General features: G+C 38.3%; 1 protein-coding gene across 4 annotated transcripts in view; it reads right to left on the reverse strand.

The window, feature by feature from the left end:
* Positions 1 to 20,805, reverse strand: part of LOC105488629 (transmembrane protein 144) — a 106,292-nt gene that overhangs the window by 74,108 nt on the left and 11,379 nt on the right. For 2 of the 4 annotated variants that reach the window (XM_011752863.3, XM_011752860.2), the window contains exon 1: positions 5,408 to 5,680. The gene's annotated coding sequence lies outside the window, so the exon portion shown is untranslated. Of the gene's footprint in view, positions 1 to 3,322; positions 3,389 to 5,407; positions 5,681 to 8,532; positions 8,616 to 20,805 lie in introns of those variants that run through there. The other 2 variants (XM_011752861.3, XM_011752853.2) reach the window with 2 other exon arrangements.

Genomic DNA, 20,805 nt, shown 5'->3' on the forward strand with positions numbered 1-20,805 from the left:
ACAGTCTAACTTCTGGCCTGATAAACAAAAACTAAAGGTCTACTTATCTTGTTTTCTATTATCTGATACATCATGCCTTGCTTTCAATGAACAATTATAAGGCATGCTAAAAGGCAAGAGAAAACACAGCTCTGAAAAGACAAAGCAAGCATCAGAACCAGATTCAGATATGGCAGGGATGTGGGAATTATGAGACTGGATATTTAAAATATGCTATGACTAATATGCTAAGAGATCAACCGGGAAAAGTGCAAGAACAAATGTGTAATATAAACAGAAAGATGAAAACTCAAAGAATCAAAAGGAAATGTTAGAGAACAAAAAACATTATAATAGAAATGAGAAATGCTTTTGACAACTGCAAAAGAATCAGTGAGCTTGAAGGTATGTCAATGGAAACTTCCCAAACTTAAATGGAAACAGAAAACAGAATATGAAAAAAAAAAACCCACAAAATTTCCAAGAACTGTATGAAAATTACAAAGGACATAAAATACAGGTAATAGGAATACCAGAAGGAGAAGAAAGAAAGCAGCGGAAGATACATAAATAATAGATATCTAGGTATCTAATAATAGTGGACAACTTTCTAAAATGAATAACAGACATCCAACCACAGATCCAGGAAGATCAGTTAACACCAAGCAAGATAAATTTTTTAAAAAACTACATGTAGGCATATTGTATACAAATTGTGGAAAATTAAACAAAGAGAAAATATTGAAAGGAGTCAGAGGAAAAACTATCACCTTACTTATAGAGGAACAAGGATGAGAATTACATCAGACTTCTCAGAAACCATGCAAGCAAAAAGAGGGTAGAGTGAAATATTTAGAGTGTTGAAAGAAAAATCCACCAACCTAGAATTTTTTTCCTATTCTTAATTGATCGCATAGATAACTGTTCAAAATAATAATATCAGTAATATATTGGGTCATATTAGTTTATGAATAAATGAAATAAATAACTGCAATGCTTTAAGGGACAGGAGCGAGGCACGGGAATAATCTTTCATACAGTACCTGCACTAACTGTGAAATGGTATAGTGTTATTGAAAAGTGGACTTAGTTGTAAATGTGTACTGCAAACTCTAGGGCAATTTCTAAAAACATATTTTTAAGTATAATTGATATGCTAAGAGAGGATAGAAAATATAATCATATAAAATGCTCAATTAAAACTAGAAAAGGGAGCAAAAGAGGTATATTAGTCTATTTGCACACTGCTGTAAAGATACTACCTGAAGCTGAGGTTTAATTGACTCACAGCTCTGCGTGGCTGGGGAGACCTCAGGAAACTTACAATCACGGCAGAAGGCGAAGGAGAAGCAAAGGCATGTCGTACATGGCAGCAGGTGAGAAGCAGCGAAGGGAAAGAGCCCCTTATAAAACCATCAGATCTCGTGAGAACTCACTATCATGAGCACAGCATGGGGGGAAACCACCCACATGACCCAATCACCTCCTACCAAGTCCCTCTCTCAACAGGTGGGGATTATGGGGATTACAATTCCACTCAAGATTTGGGTGGGGGCACAGAGCCAAACCATATGAAGAGGGGAAAACAAAAAAGGGAAATAATTACAAGGGCAACAAACAGAAAACAGTATATGGGAGATATTAATCCAACTCTATCAAGAATCACTTTAAATATAAATGGCCTACCAATTAAAAGACAAAGACTGACAGAATGAATAAAATACAGGCATCAACTCTATGTTGTTTACCAGAAATCCATGTTAATTATAAAGACACAAAAGGAATGGAGAAAGATATATTTTTCTCTTCTTTTCTTTTCTTTTCTTTTTTTTACCTTTGAAACAGGATCTCACTCTATCACCTGGGCTGGAGTGCAGTGGCATAGTCATGGCTCACTACAGTCTCGAACTCCCGAGCTCCAGTGATCCTCCCACCCCAGTCTCTTGAGTAGCTGGGACTGCAGGCATATGCCACCACAACAAGATAATTTTTAATTTTTTGTAGAGATGAGGTCTCACTATGTTGCCCAGGCTGGTCTTGAACTCCTGAACTCAAGAGACCCTCCTCCCTCAGCCTCCCAAAGTGCTGAGATTACAGCATGAGCCACCATGCCCAACGAGATATATTTTTCAAACACTAATCAAAGGAAAGTTAAAATAACTATTTTAACTTCAGACAAAGCAAACTTCAGAAAGGAAATTATTAGGAATAAAGAAGGCAATTACATAATGATAAAGGGGCCAACTGTCCAATAAGCCATAACAATCCTGTGTATGCACCTCACAACAGAGTGTCAAAATACATAAGGCAAAATCTGGTAAAACTGCAAGGAGAAATAGACACAAATAGACTATTGCAGTTGCGGTCTTCAATATTCCTCTATTAGTAACTGGCAAATTGAACAAGCAGAAAATCAGTAAGAATGTAATTGAGTGAATAATACTATCGCCACCTGGGTTTAATTGATGGTTATATCTCATTCAACTGCAGCAAAATACACGTTCTTCTCAACCTCGTATAGAACATTAACCTAGATACACTACATTTGCGGCCTTTCACATATGCCAGAACCTATAGAGCTACTATACAACATACAGAGTGCACTCTAATGTAAACGATGGAGTTTAGTTAATAATAATGTACCAATACTGGTTCATCAACTGTGAGAAATGTACAACTCAAATGCAGATGTTACTAATAGGGGAACTGTGAGAGAGTAGAGATGGATTATATGGGAACTCTTCTCTTATCTGCTCAATTTTTTTCATAAATCTAAAACTGCTCTGAAAATAGTATGCGAAAGTATTATAATTTTAAGTTTGTGATTATTTTATGGCAGTTAAACTATTTTCTAAGCCTAGTGAAGGAAACCAGTCCCCTAAATGATCTCATCATATTTGCACATATATTTATATATTTAATATATATCAACATATTAAATATTAAATATATTAATGCAGAATATTAATATATATTAAATATATATTTAAATACGATGAGATTAGTGATGGGGTTGGCTTACTTCACCAGGCTGAGAAATACATATATATATTTAGATATGATGAAGTAATTGATGGGGTTGATAATTGATAATTGATGATATATATTTGCCCATTTATTTAAATGTATATTTAATTCATTTGACTATGTTTTTAGCCATTCACCAAATACAAGATTACTTATAAAGTGAGAAATCTACTGTCAAGTGGCATTTTATTCTTGTCTATAGAATCAAAACCAATACCAATATTTTCCATATTTAATCTCTGAACACTTGTTTATCTTTTTATGATCTTTTAGGATGTTTAGATTTGGGAACTTTAAAAAAATCTAGGCTACTTACTCTCCTTCCTCCAGTTGCTAAATGATCCTATAGACTGAATGTATCTGCTCCTCGTTTTGAGGATCTCTGTGTATAATGAGAAATGATGACTGGTGAAGGCAGAAAAAAAACCTGCTGACTCATTGGATAACATAATCAACCACTTTATTGTTTAAAATAACCCTTCCTCTGTTTTTTGGAAATGGAGAAGGAATCAATTTAACACATAATTTTCAAGTAGAATTTTATTATATCATAGAAGCAAACAAAAATTTCCAAGAATAATCTGAAATTAGGAAAAATGTGCCAGTTTACTAAGAAATAACGATGCTGTGTTGAAATGTTTCTCTCCTGATTCAAAGTATATTTTCCATGTAAAATGTTTTACAGTAAGAATACCCCAGGCTAGGCACAGTGGCTCACGCCTGTAATCCCAGCATTTTGGGAGGCTGAGGTGGGTAGATCACTTGAGGTCAGGAGTTCAAGATCAGCCTGACCAACATGGTGAAACCCCACGTCTACTAAAAATACAAAAAATTAGCCAGATGCGGTGGCGGCGCCTGTAATCCCAGCTACTCGGGAGGCTGAGGCAGGAGAATCACTTGAAACTGGGAGGTGAGCTGAAATTGAGCCACTGCACTCCAGCCTGGGTGACAAAGCGATACTCTGTCTCAAAAAAGCAAAAAAAAAAAAAAAAAAAAAAAAAAAAAAAGCAAAAAAAAAAGCATACCCCAATAAATAATAAAAATATTATCTTTGTTGATTTTAAAAGGAGAGTTCACAAAAATTAAAGATTTATTCCTTGAAAAGTTTATAATTCTGTAATTATAATAAACTGAATCAAAGATAACTATAATAATCTATTGTGAGTTTAAGAAAACACTAGTATACTTACTTATATTTGTATTTATAATCTACTTAATTTCATAAAGTCTTTGAAGCAATATAGAATAAAAACAATAAAATAATAGGAACAAAGGGAAAAACCTAGGAAATTAAGAAAGTCAAGATGAAACCAAACAGAGTTTAGATGCCAAGAACACATAGTTACTATAGAGGATTTTCAATTTTGGTCTGAGTTTCACAAGAGAAAAGGCAAACAGTGGGTTAGGTTAGCTTCCTATTTAACTGCTATTTTTGTGAGACAGTTCTTCAGGAAAGAAAAGGTTTTTCTAGTAGTAAATTTTAGAACTGGCTAAAGTGGTGGTAGATCTAAAGATAAAGATAAATCAAAAGATTTATCTCTGAGGCATTTTTGAAGGTACTATTACACTCTTATACTCTTAACACTGGTGTATTCATTTGACAAATTTCATGGAGTATCTACTGTAAAACAGACACTCTTTTAGACATTGGGAACAGACAAAAACCCCTGCACCAACTTAACTTACATCTAAGAAAGGGAAACCAGATAATAGATGACATATATGGTATATGAAATAGTGAAATGTCCTAAGGAAAAAAAAAATTAAGGAGCCAGGAAGACTAGAGACTGTGTGTGTGTGTGTGTGTGTGTGTGTGTGTGTGTGTGTGTGAGTGTGTGTGTGGGTGTGTGGGTGTGAAGGTTGGGGGTACTGCATTTTAGGAAAGGAAGTCCTCACTGAGAGGGAGACATTTGAGTGAAGGCCTGGAGGAGGGAGTGGGAGTTGGGAGAGTGTGTCCAGTACAGAGGCCCTGAGGCAGATTTGAGGAAGGGCAAAGAAGTCACTGTAGCTGGGGTTGAGGTGGTAAGAAGGAGAGGGGTAGAAAATGGAGTTAGGGAGATAATGGGGGATGGGAAGAATGTGAGGGGCCTCATGGGCCTTATGGACTTTGGATATTTCTCTGGGAGAAATGGTGAACCTCTGAAGTGTTTTGATCACAGGAGCTGTATTAGTCATTTGTTACTGGGTAATAAATATAGCCATCCAAAATGTAGTGGCTTAAAAGAACACTAAACATGTATTATCTCTCATAGTTTCTGGGGATCAGTAATGTGGGAGCAGTTCAAGCAGGGCTTCCTACTCAGGGTTTCTCATCAAGTTGCAGTCAGAGCTGGGCTAGGGCTCTGGCCACCTGAAAAGGTGGTTGAGTCGAGAGGATCCACGTCCCAGGTGGTTTACTCACATGACTGACGAATTGGCTATAGTTGATGTTGGGAGATCTCAGGCCTTCTTGACATGGGCCTCACCACAGGACTGCTTGTCTCATGGAATGTTACTGCCTTTCCACAGAGTGAGAAATCCAAGAAGGGGGCAGTGTCCTTGCCCTCTGTGACCTAGCATCTGAAGTCACACATCATCCCTTCTGCAGTGTTCTATTAGTCACACGGTTCATCCCTGATTTAGAGTGTAAGCAGATGGCATCATGGTGTGGATACCAGGAGGGTGGGGATCACTGGGAGCCATCCTGGAAGCTGACTCAGGCAGAAGAAAGGAGATAATTACTGGAACAATGTCTCCTCATAGGCATGAGTACATAGAATTTAGTGCAAAAGGAGAGGAAATAGCCTTTGTTAGGGACACAGAGGAGCATTTGATAGTAACAGTATAGAGGTGCAGTTAGAGGAAGGTAGGAAGATCTTATGGTAGGAGCTTGTGCACATTCTCGTCTAATTTTTTCTGTTTCTCAGTGAAATAGGAAACAAGGTCTTAGGTCAAGAGTGAGGATTGGGAAGAAGGTGTTTGCTAGACATTAATCAGTATTTCAAGTTTTTCAGTATCTTTTAAGTGATGCAGTGCTCATTGCCACTAACCCTTGTTTGGTCATATTATAAAGGAGGAAAAAAAGTTCTATTTTTTGATCATTGTTCTATTGTAAGAAGCACAGCCCGAGCTTTAGTAAAGTGAAAAAGCCCCAACTCTGTGTATATATATATTTTTCATTTTAAGGACAGTAATTTTTTCTTTTTGATTTCAAGAACTTTCTATGTTTACAGCATAGAAAGTTTTACGCTATAAGCATCTTTTGGTGCAATTAGACAACTTTGTTACTTCTGCTGATAGAATAGAGTAAAATACAGATAATAACATTTGCTTAAAGGAGACATTTTAAAAAATAAGACATGGTTTGTCTTAGCCCGATCAGCCTAAAACCACCAGGGACAACCTGTAAACAAACCAATCGAGTTTACTGACTCATTGCAGTGTGGGGACTGCACAACAGAGCAACTGTGAGGTATCTCTTCAAACAAAGGAAAATATAGAGTTAACATAGGATTTTGCTGAAGAGTGAAATTTAGGTGTGATGTAAATGAGGTGATGTTCTATGGGCTCTAAGCAAGTATGGTTGTGTATAAAAGGGGTCAACCTCAGCTCTGTACTGTGAAATGGACCTATGGTCCTTGTCTTAGTCCATTTTGTGTTGCTATAAAGGAATATTTGAGGCTGGGCAATCTCTAAGGAAAAGAGGTTTATTTGGCTCTCTGTTCTGCGGGCTGTACAAGAAGCATGGCACCAGCATCTGCTCCTGGCGAGAGGCTCAGGCTGCTTCCACTCATGGTAGAAGGTGAGGGGAGGTGTTGTATGCTGAGATCATATGGTGAGAGAGGAAGCAAGGAGGGAGGAGGGGGGTTCCAAGCTCTGTTTAACAACCAGCTCTCTTGAGAACGAATAAAGTAAGAACTCACTCACTGCTCCCTACCCCAGGGAGGGCATTAATCTATTCATGAGGCATCCACCCTGATAACCCAAATACCTATCATTAGGCTCCACCTCCAACACATTGGTTTGGAGGAGACAAACATTCAAACCATAGCAGTCCTGTTTTCTTGGAAATGAAGTTAAAAAAGATGACAAATGTTGTGTCCTGAGACCCATTCTTTGACGCTTTGCACAGGGGCTGTAAATCAAGGCTTCACTGATCACAATGACTTAACTCCTCCAGATAAGACTGAGATGTTTCATTCTTATTGCAATAATTTTAAACAGCAATGCATCTGATAGTCTATGATTTCAGAGAATAAAATTTCTCAGTAAGTAAGCAGTAGTCCCTCTAAGAACTGGGTTTTTAGGGCATTTTATGACTGCAATATGTATTTGGGAAAAATATTGTTTTCTGATAAATTTGCACCTAGCTTAATGGGCAGCTCTGGTTCTAGACTCACAAATGTTAGGGACATTGCTTTCTTGGTCCAAGTAATTTTCTCAGACTATAGTCTATAACTTACTATGATTCTGAACATTGATGAATAAGTCACTGTCACTTCCTAGGTAATCTGAGTCAAGACATATAAAGAGTTTGTATTTCATATTTTAAATTTATAATACAAGGTGGTTGGAAGAAGTCTTCAATAGAATATGTATATAGAACTAGACAGTTTTTAAATATTAGTGACTAAATTACAGTGCCTCCCACAGCATGTTTACTGGAACTCAGCATCCAAGTGTCCCACAATCAGGTTTGCCAGTTTCCAACAGGGAGCCTCAAGGTGCTCAGACTCCAACTGTGGCATCTTCAAAGCTTTTCTTTCTGGTTCTAGCTTGCTCTGGCTAACAACCACTATCATCAAAGCTGTCTGAGGAAGACCTCCTGTTGCTGCGACTGACGGGACTCTTGGTGGAAGCCCTATTCCTATGTGCCCACGGCTGCAGCTCCCCAAGGGAGCAGGACATTGTTGGATTCTCTAAGAAGCTCAGAGGAAGTCACTTCTCACTGTGGTGCCATATGGGACTTGAAGTCGTTCTACTCATACTCTGTTTTTCAGTAAAGCTGCTTTTGCCTCTGTCTTCTGTGCCATGTCTCCTGCAATGAATTCCCAAAACTTAAAGCAAACAAAACCAAAACCCAAAGCAAAGAAAAATAAAAAAATTAAAAATAAATAAATAAATAAACCGAACAAATCAACTAATTAAAAAAAAAAAGAAGAAATGAAGTCAACATTCTTTGAGATCCAGCTCTGATTCTACCTTACACAATGATCAAACCACAACACTTAACTTCAGCCCACAGGTTACCGCTATTTTGTCAAAAACAAAAGTGCCTTGAGATTATATAGTTAAAGACCTCATCTGTTGATTTTCTTAAAAAGAAAACAGGAGACAGCTTGTCCAGGTAATTCAAAATCTCTATCTTAGAGAGCAAAAACTGCTCATAGGGTTACATTTAAATAAAAGTTTCTACTTGATTTTACTCATCAACAATTTTAAAACTCTTGAGTCCAATCTTAGCCAGGACATCCTTTTGCATAAGTAATCTTACAAATCTTACAAATTGCCCCCTCTCCCTCAGTGAATGCACATGGCCATTTCTACCTTGCCTGTTGACACAGCTGTGTGATTTTCTTAAGCAGTGTTCCTCAGTCAGTAGATTCACAGGGTGAGAGTTGGCGTAATACCTGTGATGAAAAGACAGAGGAGAAAGCTCATTGAAGGTGCTGATGAGAGTATCATTGATGAGATTCATCAGGGGCCCTAATAGGGCTGGAGAAATAAGTAAGAAAAAAAGAAGGTACTGATGGAAAAGGCTTCTAAAGAAAGACTTCTCAATGATATATAATAACACTAACCATAACTACTAATAATTATTGAGCCTTTATTTGGGAAGGCACTGAAAAAGAGCCTTATCTGTATTATCTTGTTCAATTCTTAGAACAGCTTGCTGAGTTACATATTATTATTTCCTCCATTTTATGAATGAGGATTCTGAGTCTCAAAGAGTAACTTCCTCAGATCCATGTGGCTAAAAAGTGGTACTGCCAGTTCTTAAACCAAATTTTCTCTGATTTCAGTGCTTGTGTTATTAGTTCTTAATATGCTTTCCAAAATATTGTGAGATATGCACCTTATTCTGAAACTTTTAATTAGATCTGAAATACACATGCAAATAATTATCTACAGAAGGTGAAAACTGTAACGTGTCTTTTTACACGCACTTTCAAAAACTATCTAAGCCTGCTTCCTCCACTACCCCTTCTCTCTCTCTCTCTCTCTTTTTTGTTTCTAGCTCCTGAGTCCTCTCATTTTGACTCTCTTCCCATTATTCTTCCACTTTTCAGGTGGATGACCCATTTTCAAACTTATCCTGATTTTTACCTTTAGGATTTTACCTGGATATTTTTCAATTTCATGAACCAAAATCACCAGTAAGATACAGCTTAACAATTGCCAAATATTAACAATTGTAAGAAAAAATCAGATATGCTTGAAAAAATTAGCAAGCATAAGCTATGAATTGATATGGGAAGTTTACTAGTGAAAACATAATAAAAATTTGACCCACATGAGGGTCAAAGATTTAACACAGGTAACACATCCAACATGAGGATAAAATGTAGTTTTGTTAGTTTTGTCATAGTTGATTTGTTCTTTCTCTACACCTGCTGGTAAGAAGAAAAAATATTAACTTTGATTTAAAGCTTAGTTTGAACTGTTAATTTAGGCAGAAGCTTTATCAAAAGTCTGCCTTGGCAAAAAGTAAAACACAAACAATGCTCAGTTATTACACAGCCCTCCAACCCCCAAGTTCTCTCCCTCAGGTGGTGTCCCTCTGTCTGAGGGAAGGGTTGGGGCTTACAGAACATTATGAACATAGATGAGTCAGAGTCCTAAGATGTTAGATGCTGTGTCTCATAAATACTCTAGTTTCCAGGACAATGACCCATCTAATTTCTGCCTTGTCTGCTGGCATTTGTGGCTAAAGTGTAACTCTCGCCTTTTGCTCTTATTACTGCATAGAAACTGTCAAAATCACCAATGGCAGCCAGTTTGCTAAATCCAATGGTTAATTCTCTGTCATTATTTGTGTCACTCTTCAGCAGCATCTGTCACAATTGATTTTTCCTTTCTCTTTCATGTTTTGCATTCACATGGCTGCTAGAACACCATATTATCTTGGTTACTCTCCTTTACTCTCAAAGCTTCTTCATTAGTCTCCTTGGATGGCTCTTCCTTTTATTCCTAACCTTTTAATTTTGGAGTTCCCAGATCACTCTTCTGAAATCCAGTCCCATATATCTAATCTCTTACTCAGTATCTCCACTTGGATGTCTGAGAGACAACTCGAACTTACTCCAAACCTGCCTTAGACGTATCTTCCCTTTCTCAGTTGCAATGCTACAGGTTCTCAGACCAAAAATCTTGGGGTCCTTAGGCTCTGCTAGTCCATAGCTTTGTCTCTTCCCTCATAGGGGAGAAACATAGATCAGGATTTTTTTTTGTCCTAAGGTCTTGCCTTTGTGATTCACAACCCGTTCTCTTAATTGACAATGTCCACTGTATTACAGGGCATAATCATTTCACGTGTGCAAAGTTGTTTTGAAAACTAGAGACCTAGGTAAATTTGGGGTAAAGCCATATACGGAATTTGAAATTTATAATCTGAAATAATCTCTTTGATCAAAATCAGCCAAATGCATAAATTGTCTCTTGCAGGCTTGAGTAATAATTTCAACTGGTCACATTTCCTTGACCTCCTTTTGACCCTCCAGGGGTCTCAAATTCAACATGTTTAAAATACCATCTTTCCTACAAGAGGCTCTTATAGCTATATTTGCCTTTCTTCTGGAAATAGAACCTCTGTTCTTAGAACAGTTTCTCTTCCTCGTCTAATTTTACAGCTTCCATGAGCATTGCCATTTTCTTACATGAGCCCACCACCCCGGCTCCCATTTGATTGGTTCAGGAATGTCAACCTGGCCCAAGCTAAGCCAATCATAGTATTTTAAGACCCTAGTTACAATTGGTTGATCCATTATGTGACATAAGGTGGGTCAGTTACAATCCTTCCTTAGAATGTTTGAACTTGGAAGCACAGAAAATGAAAGGCAGTTCCCTTCAGAGATGAAACCTATCAGAAGTAAAACTTGGCATTTGTTTATGATCACATTTGCAACTACAAGAAGGAGAACAGTCTGCAGTGAGAAAGAATAAAACTGACCACCAGAGAGAGGTACAAATGAAAGGTAGAGAACTAGATTCTGGTGATGTTCCAGTGGCTAGATCTAGTTTTTCCTGGGGCCCAATAGGCTATCCTTTCAACAGGTATTAATGAAGAATCTTGTACTTTATATTATGGATACCCTTGCTAACTATACGAAGAAGGAAAAAAGTATTCATTTTCTTATCTAATTGGGAAGGACATCGAAGTAGCTAACATAATCAAATAGCTGCAGTAACCAGGTCTCTATTTATGCTTCTGGCACTTCAGGACTGCTAGCTTTCTCTTTTTATATATCTCCCATTTCTGCTTATTTTAGCTTTTGCATCAGTCTCAACTGGACTTCATGCAGTTATGTTTTTTCTAGGGCACTGAGGAAGATGGCTGCAAGCTGCTCCAGTGTCTTTTCATCCCTCCTAAACGATGACCCCAAAGACAAACACTCTAAGGGAAGTCTAATGAAGCCTCCTGATTGGTGTAGCTTAGGTCTCATGACCACCTTTGAACCAATCACTCTGGCTAGACCCAGCTCATACGCTACTTCTGTGTCTGTGGATAGGTCAGAGTCAGATAGAGCTTTGCAGAAAACATGGGGAGAGGAGGATACAGTTACTATAAAGCATATTATAATACATTCTGAGAAGACAACACTATAGCTACCACAGTCCACTATACCATTGTTTGTTGGTTTAATTCTTTCTTGGATTCAGTGCAGCAATAAAAGCCATTTTTTGCTAAGGCAGCTGGGTTTTCTCTCATTTGCAATCAAGAGTCCTGATGAACATACATTTTCCCATTTCTCTTTTTCTTCTTACATTCCTATCTCCCTGAATGACACTGCTTACTGAACCATTCTAGTTAAAAATATGGGAATCCTCCTCAAGTTTTCTCTTTCACTTTCCACAGTCAAAAATGGGGGAATTATTCTTAATTTCTGCCTATTCCTTCTATATTAATAGATATCCATATCCAGATATCCTGCTATGTCAGTTCTAACTCTAAAATAGCTCTATAATCAGCCTCACTATTCCATTCCTATTGGCACAGCCATTGTTCACACCCTCATCATCTTTTGCATGATGTGCCCCTTAATTAGTTCACTTACTTTCAGTCTTGCTTATTTGCATTCTATCTTCCACACTACTGTAAAAGTAAATCATCATGTTATTTCCCTGAATGGTATTTTCTCTTGACATCCATTGCCTTTAGAATAAACCTAAAAAATTTCTTGGTGATGTGTACAGGACCCTTTCTGAATTTTTGTTAAGCATGCTTAACTTCTCTCTTGGTGTTTAGGTCTCAGCATCAGTTCTCACCTATGTATCCCACCTATGTATGTCACTGCTGTGTCATCTTCATCCCATTCTTTTCAGTCAGTGCTGTTCTGACCCTAAACTCTACTTTCATCATTAGGTGTCCTTTATTTGCTCTTGGGACTCCTTGATATCCTGAATCCTTCTGCCTTTGGTACTTACCAGGTTCCCAAACCTTATATTATACATAAATCACTTATGGAGCTTTTCCTTGACCTATCCTGGACACACTGCATTGGAAACATTTTAAAAATTTCCTCCTAGATCAAGTGTTTTGTAGGAGCAGTCATTTAGTAAACACTTGAGTGTTTCTGCTACTGCCTGATATTGGAGTTCTCAAATGCTTCCTTTCATCACTGATTGGAGCAATAAAATTCATTTTTGCACCTTTACCTACTTCTGAGACTTCTTCTGATTGGTTGACCTGACTTTAAAATCTCTTCAGATTCCATTATAGTCATCTCTGCTCCCTACCCTCATGACATTAACGCAGAATCGGCTATTTCAATCATTTCGCTCTCCTGTAGTTATGCAGCCCCTCCATTATTCCATCTCTTTGAATTTGTTCTGTCTATACTTTCTTTATCATACATAATTAAAACTCTAGTTCAAGCCTAAATTATTTTTCCCAGCTACCTTGGCTATGTCTCCAACTATAAATTCTCCTTCTCACTTGAGAGCCCTGACATACCGTTTCTAGATATTAACCAGGGCTTTAAAATCATTGTAGTGGCTCCAGTCATTGGCACACTACAGCAGAGGGCAGATAGCATGCACCTTTTCCAACGTCCATTTTCAATAACATCATGGCAGTTGTGTAAAATCGGCTATGGTGTGAATATTTATGCCACCCAAATCAGCAAATACTCAGCAAATGCTAGTTTTTTTTTTCCCCCTGGAGGGCTAGTTGTTATGCATTTACCAGCGTATCACTAGCTTCAGTGGACGACCAAGCTGTGGGACCCCTGATGCCAGCCTGGAGTACCTGATATAACACTACAGCTAAGAAGTATACACCATGGACTAATATCAGCTGAAAGCAAAAGTGGACTGAGCCTGGACAGGTGGGTTGTCAGTAGTCTCTAGACCTTAAAAAGTCTAAAAGTAAACTCCTAGTTCTGCTCCAAATCTGTTCTACTCATGTACTGATTCATCTCAATTACTGGCAACAGCATTCACTGGGAACTTGCACAAATCATTTAGGGAATCTGTGCATCAAGTTTGGGCCCACTAGTAGCATGTATCTCATAGGTTGTTTTGAGGATTAAATGAATTGTGATTGGTAAAGTGCTTAGAATTGTGTCTGGCACAATCATGATTTCCGGAAATACTATGTAAGTTTTAAAATATTTGCTCAGACCCAAACCTTTAGAGTCAGCTTTGCCTCCATCATTTCTCTCATACCCCATATCCAATCTGTCAGAAAATCCTTTTCCCTCAATTTTCAAAATATATATCTGGGTCTGACCTCATCTTGCTACTTCTACTGTGACAACTTGGATCAAGCCTCCATCATGTCAATCTGAATTGTTGTGCTGGATTTCCTACTTTCACTCTTGCTCCCTCTGCTGTTGATTTCTAACATAACAACCAGAATGATCCCTATTCATTATTTTTAGACCATGTCCACTCCTCAGCTGAAAAACCTCTAAAGCAGGGGCTTCCAATCTTTTGGCTTCCCTGGGTCACAGTGGAAGAAGAAGAATTGTCTTGGATCACACATAAAATATACTAACACTAACAATAGCTGATGAGCTAAAAAAATTGCAGAAAAATCTCATAATGTTTTAGAAAGTTTACGAATTTGTGTGAAGCTGTGCTGAAATCCATCCTGGGCCACAGGTTGGACAAGCTTGCTCTAATGGTTTCCCATTTTTCTAAAAGTAATAGCCAAAGTCCTTCCAAAGGCTTACAAGGCTTTGGCCCAGCTCTGAGCTTTCCTCTGACGTCATCTTTTATAATACTGCTTCACTCAGATCTAGTCCTCCTGGAATTCTACCGCGGAGTGAGTGAGGGGAGTGTTGTGGGATTGTCAAAACAAGAATGAGTGAGAAAGCAAGAATGGGCACAGTGAGGGCAAGTGGTGCAGGGTGGGGTGTATGGTTTAAGTGGTACAGATCAAAAAGGAAGAGTCCACGTAGGAGCAGTTCAAGAATTTTGTCCAAAACAAAACAAGTGAAAACAAGATCTATACCCAGCCACTTGGAAATAGGCCTAGTATGAAGAAGGCAAGAGAGCAACTCCAAGTGCCTGGCCTAGATCTTGCCAACCTTGAATACCCTTGAGTCCTAAAATTAGGCCACATGTGGTCTGGCTTTGTTGTAGTGGTATTTGGTGTTAGGAAGCCTGTGCATGTTTTGACAGAAAAAATATTTCTAAACCTGGTGGTATATGGAACCAACTCCTGTAATAACACCTACCTGATTTTCTCCTAGAAAAGTGATGGGATGGCTCCTATAACTATAACTGAAAGTTCCTTGGGAAAAGCTGGGATGTGGCTGACATGAAGGCAAGCAAAAATTTAAAAAAAAAAAAAAAAAAAAAGGAGCAGCCAGGACAGCTGGGAGAATCGGCTGTGATCTAGTTCAAGGATAATCTTCCTTTTATTCAGAGACCAAGAACACATAGACCAAGAGCAGATATACTGATTGTTATCTTTTAAAATACAGTCTTGACAGGGCCATATTGTAAACCAAACAATCAGATAATAAAAAATGAAACAAAACCAAAAAGAAGACTTTTGTTTGCCCAGTTTAAAACATTGTACTGGTAAAAATCTACTGCAACAAAATCTACTGGGTAGGATCCCAACTTACAGCCCAGCCTCATCAACTGCCTCGTCCCTTTTTCTGATACTGATCGCAGTTTATGAATCCTTTTCCAGTCTGTACACGTACCTTTCCAGCTTTGTTTCTGGCATATTAGCTCATTGCTACCTGCTTGTTTCTAGGATTCAATACTGCTTCTATGATTACTTGGCTGTAGCTCTTCTACTCATTAGATCTGTTTTGCTTGGGTCCCTGTGCTTTAGGTCCCTGTGGGCATAGTTGGCCTTAGTATTATAACCTTCTCCGATCCCAACTCCCCTGGCCCCTTTGTCATCTGTATCTGCCTTATCCTGGCTTCTTCTAGACCATGTCCTTGGGTTAACAGGCTACCCTCAGAGATACACAGGCTACTCTATGCAAACATCTCATGACATGATAGAAAATTTCATCATAGCACATCCAGCCACCAAATAAAATATTCCAGCATGCTGACAAGGTTAAAGGTTGTTCTATTTAAATTTGTCCTAGCTGAGATTTTAGGACCTGGTCCTACACCCTCCTGTAACTAGACCCTCTTTTGAATCATTTCCATAAAGGCCTGATGAAGGTGATAAAAAATTTGGTGATGAATCCTTTATACTTATACGTAATTGATGCTGTTGGTTTACTGCAGAGTTGCCCATGTAGCCAATATACATTTCCCCCAGCTGCTGAAAGTGTGGAAGCTGAGGACTAGACCAGACTTTCTCCAAAGGGTCTCCCTTGGCTGACAGAGCGACCTCATCCAGAGATGCTTGGGAAGTTACTCCCTCCTCCTACCTCCATTCTACCTGGATTAGACTTCAAATCCAGTTTTTTTGTATAGGGTGGAGTTGAGGGAAACGAGGCTTCTTCCCACATAATCACCATATAGGGCTCTCTGAGAAACGCTACTAGTCTGTGACTTGGTGCTGTATGAGTGGTGCCAATTAAAATTATTCTTCCTCCCACCTTTAAATAAAATCTACCTTGTGACTTCACATTTTAGTGAATTCAAGCATTAAAACCTTTCTCTTACACTGATTAGGGCATTATTTCCAGATGAGAGCTCTGATACATCTTTTTGGACAAGTTGTCAAATCCATGCATCATCAAGTATGCTTTACTCCAGTAATGACTTGCATCTTTTTCAGGCAATAGATCTTCACACGTATAAAATACAGGTACGAGAGAGTGTGTTAGTTCCTCTCATCAAATTGCATTGATGTGAGGCTTTAGAAAGAGGCACTGGATTCTGTTTCCATGACAACCGCTTCACTGCTCAAGGGGAAAACAGGACAGTGATTGAAATCTGTGTTAATGGCAGCTCTAAAAATAATCGGCAATGTATTGAAATCAAATGAAAGAGCCAGGAAGCAATTAATAAAAATTGTAACCGTGGAGAGTGAGATTATTACAGTGATAATATTCTTTAAGAATTATAGAAATGGCTGGTGACAAAAATAGTTTTGGGGAGAATCAATTATTATTTTGTTTGTCCATTCTTTCAGGTGGCTGTCGATATTCATTATACGCCAGCCATAGATTAGGACCTGAAGATAAAGGGGTGAATCAACAGTGTCTCCATCTTCCAGGACCTCATGGTTTTATCTTCTAGGATCTCACAGTTTTATAAAAAGAGAATCCACCGTGATTATGATGGACATTTTGTTTGCATACCCAATGTTTAACCATTTTCCCACTGTGTAGCAGCCAGGAGATTACATATTTGTGTGGGATCAATTCCATAGCTAAGTCCAGGGACAATTCGAAATCATTTAGTATAGTTATTGGTTCTTCGGTGAGCATGCAACCAAGGCATAAACCTATATGACACTCTTTTATTAAGACTGGCTTCTGCACAAAGCTCAGAAATGTTGAGCGGCGATGGGATGCTTATAATCTTTTTTACTTAAACATAAAAGAGGGGGCATGTAAGGTCTGTTGCTTCAGGCAGCTACTTTGTGATTAGGGGAAAATCAGCCTGAGGATGAAACCAGCCCTTGGACAAGGACAATGCCAGGAGAATCACAGAGAAACACAGCCAGACCTGATTGAACTGCAGGAAACTACTCTACCTCTATATGTTCTAGAGATCACAGCCCACCAAATTTCTTTTTGTGGATGCTTGAGTTGGGTTTTCATGTTTTTTTCACCTGAAAATAAAAAAAAAAGCATACAGCTAATAACAAATGTCAATGTCATGAAATAAGTGTAATATTGCAAATAAGCAGAGGTAACTATTGACTGTACAGGGAGAGAATAAATCAGAGGGAGAAAGAGGAGGTAACAATGAACTCAATCTCAGAGAAAGGAGAGCAGAGAAGATCATGAAGCATCTTATACTGTGAAGGTAGAAAATTCGGCTTTGTTGTCAGCATAGTTCCTGACTGTCCAACTAGCTAGGACTGCCGATCAATGGCAAAATGGGCCTATCTTAGCCCAAGCTCTATGCAGAGGTGGATGTATCCCGAACCTAAAGAAGCTTAAGCTCATGTGCCTGTTACTTACACTGCCCCTTTGGGGAGGAAGTAGCAGCCATGGCTGCACATTAGCAAATGGGCTGCCCCAGCTTGAAGGTTATACTCTTAGGCCTGGTGGTGTTTTTGCATTGTGGATGGAGTTTATGAAATTGTGATGTTTATGGTATTTATCAACTTTTAAAATGTTGTAACTTGGTTTTATGTATTTTCTAAGTAAATATTCTCTTTAGTATGTAAATTTGTATTCTTTTAGTTAAATAGAGTGCACAAAAGTGTACCATTGTCAGACCCACAAACCCTACATCTGACACCTGTTTTATGAGTAGAATATTCTCAGTCTTCTTCAGATGAGTCGGTTTTAACTAAAGCTTATTTCTCTCCAGCATCTTTCAGCAATCTATAAGAAGTACAAACATGGTGAAGTACCTGCCTATTTTTCTTTTTCCTAAAATTTCAGACACAGCAGGCATGTTGTCTGAATCCTAAATGCAATCGGCAATGATTTAACCAACTGTTTTGTTATTACATGTACCAGTTTCCTGGAACTGCCATAACAAATTACCACAAACTGGGTGGCTAAAAACAACAGAATTTTATTCTGCCGCAGTTCTAGAGGTTAAAAGTCTGCAATCTTTTGCTATCAGTATCAGCGGGGTATGCTTCTGGTGAAGACTCCAGGGAAGAATACTTCTTGCCTCTTCCTAGCTTCTGGCGGCTTTCGCAATCCTTGACTTCCTTGGTTTGTAGCTGCATCACTCCAGTCTCTGCCTCCATCTTCACATGGCCTTCTTCCTTGTGTCTCTGTGTGCCCTCTCCTCTTCTTATACAGTCATTTGATTTAGGACCCACTGTTATTCAGTATGACCTCAACTTAATTACATCTGCAAAGGCCCCATTTCCAATTAAGGTCATACTTTGAGGTTTCAGGTGGATACGAATTTTTGGAAGGCACTACTCAAACCACTCAACTACATAACAGGCATATCGTACTCCCAGATGGGGATGGAGTGATTTGCATTGTCCCCATCCCATCTTGTTTCATCAAGTTCCACATTTTAAAGACTGTAATTGACAAGGTTTCAGTTCTAAGTATAAATACTCCTAGACTTACCTCTTTGATAAATCCATTATATACTCATAATATTCTAAATCAAAAATGCATTTAATACACCTAACCTACCAAATATCATAGCTTAGCCTACCCTACTTTAAATATGCTCGGAAAACTTACATTAGCCTATGGTCAGGTAAAATCATCTAACCTTAAGATTATTATATAATAAAGTGTTGAATATACCATGTAATTTATTGAATGTAGTACATGATAGAGTACAGTATCATTTTTCAGTCCTTGTGGTCATATGACTTGGAGCTGTGGCTCACTACTGCTGCCCCACATCATGGGATATTATCATCTCATAGCCATAGCCTTGGAAAAGATCAAAATTCAAAGTATGGTTTCTACTGAATGTAGGTATCTTTTGCATCATTGTAAAGTTGAAAAATTTTAAGTTGAGCCATAACTTAGGGACCATCTGTACAAATCTCTGCATCAATAAAAAATCTTTGAAATGAAAGTGATTGAAACTCAATTTGAGCTTGTTAGGCAAAAGGGTGAATTTATTGGCACATTAATTATGGTGAGGACAGGGAAGATGGAACATCGAACTGGAGGCTCTAATCTGTATTATTCTCTTCCTTCTCTTTCTGTGGTTCTTTCTAAACAGTGACTTCATTTTCTCAAGCTGGCTGAAATGATGTGCACTATCCCTCTTCCTGGGATCATTAACTCATCGCTTCATGACTAGACAGTAAATGTTCTTAATTTAAAAGTCCTGGAAGAAGGCTAATATTCCAAGCTTGAGTAAAGTTCTCAACCCTAGACCAATTGCTGTCCTAACAGGGAGATAAACTGTTTTTGCCACAGCTTAGCCATGTATTCATTCTTACATGCAGGACAGTGATGGGGTCTATTCCTAGAAGAAATGAGGAAAGAAATGGTAGGTAGAGAAAAGGTAGATGTCTATTATCAATAAATCATAGTTCCTTTTTCCATTCTCTCTTGTAGTCCTCCACCCCCCTTTCACATAGTACAGATAATTGTATTAGAAATTCTATGGATCAGTCGGGCACGGTGGCTCACATCTGTAATCCCAGCACTTCGGGAGGCCGAGACAGGCAGATCACCTGAGGTCAGGAGTTCCAGCCCAGCCTGCTCAACATGGCGAAACTCTGTCTCTACTAAAAATACAAAAAATTAGCGGGGTGAGGTGGCGGGCACCTGTAATCCCAGTTACTTGGGAGGCTGAGGCAGGAGAATTCGTTGAACCCAGGAGGCAGAGGTTGCACTGAGCCGAGATTGTGCCACGGCACTCCAACCTGGATGACAAGAGCAAAACTTCGTCTCAAAAAAGAAAAAAAAAATTGTATGGATCACACAACAAATAATAGCTAAAGCTAAACATGAAGGCAAAAGAACAGCAGTTTTCGGTTTCAGTTGCAGTGCTCAAATGCCATCTAAAAAAAAAAGAAAAAAAAATACATGTGAAAAACACTCTGAGCTTGAAAGTTCAGAGACTTGAATTTTAGTCCCTGATCTGCCTCTAACATGTGATCTTGAACAAGTGACTGACATTACCCTTTCTCACTATCAATATGCCAACATTATGAAAGTCAACAAGAAAGATTTAAAAAGTAGTTTAGGAAAATCCATATTTAAAATGATAGTATGCTCTATATCTTCTGATAATGCTGTTGATTTAATTTAAGAAAATTAGATAGGAAAGTCTTATATAGTGAAAATATCACTTAATTTGAATTTAAGAGCTCTGATTCTGTCTGACTCTCAAGTTATTTACTGGTAGGCCCCTTAAGCTGCTGCTTCTATAAAATCAGTGGGTTATATTTATTTTATCTCTTAGGCATCTTCCAGTTCTAATATTCCAAAAAAATACAATGCAACCTCAATTATCCAAACTTTATATTGCTTACTTCTTATAAAATGGAAATGTGCTTATCCTTCTGCAGGTTTGTAGCATTTATTAAATCTGAAAAATTCTTGGCTGTTT

The sequence above is a fragment of the Macaca nemestrina genome, chromosome 3, assembly GCF_043159975.1.
Source record: "Macaca nemestrina isolate mMacNem1 chromosome 3, mMacNem.hap1, whole genome shotgun sequence".
Classification (NCBI taxonomy): Eukaryota; Metazoa; Chordata; class Mammalia; order Primates; family Cercopithecidae; genus Macaca; species Macaca nemestrina.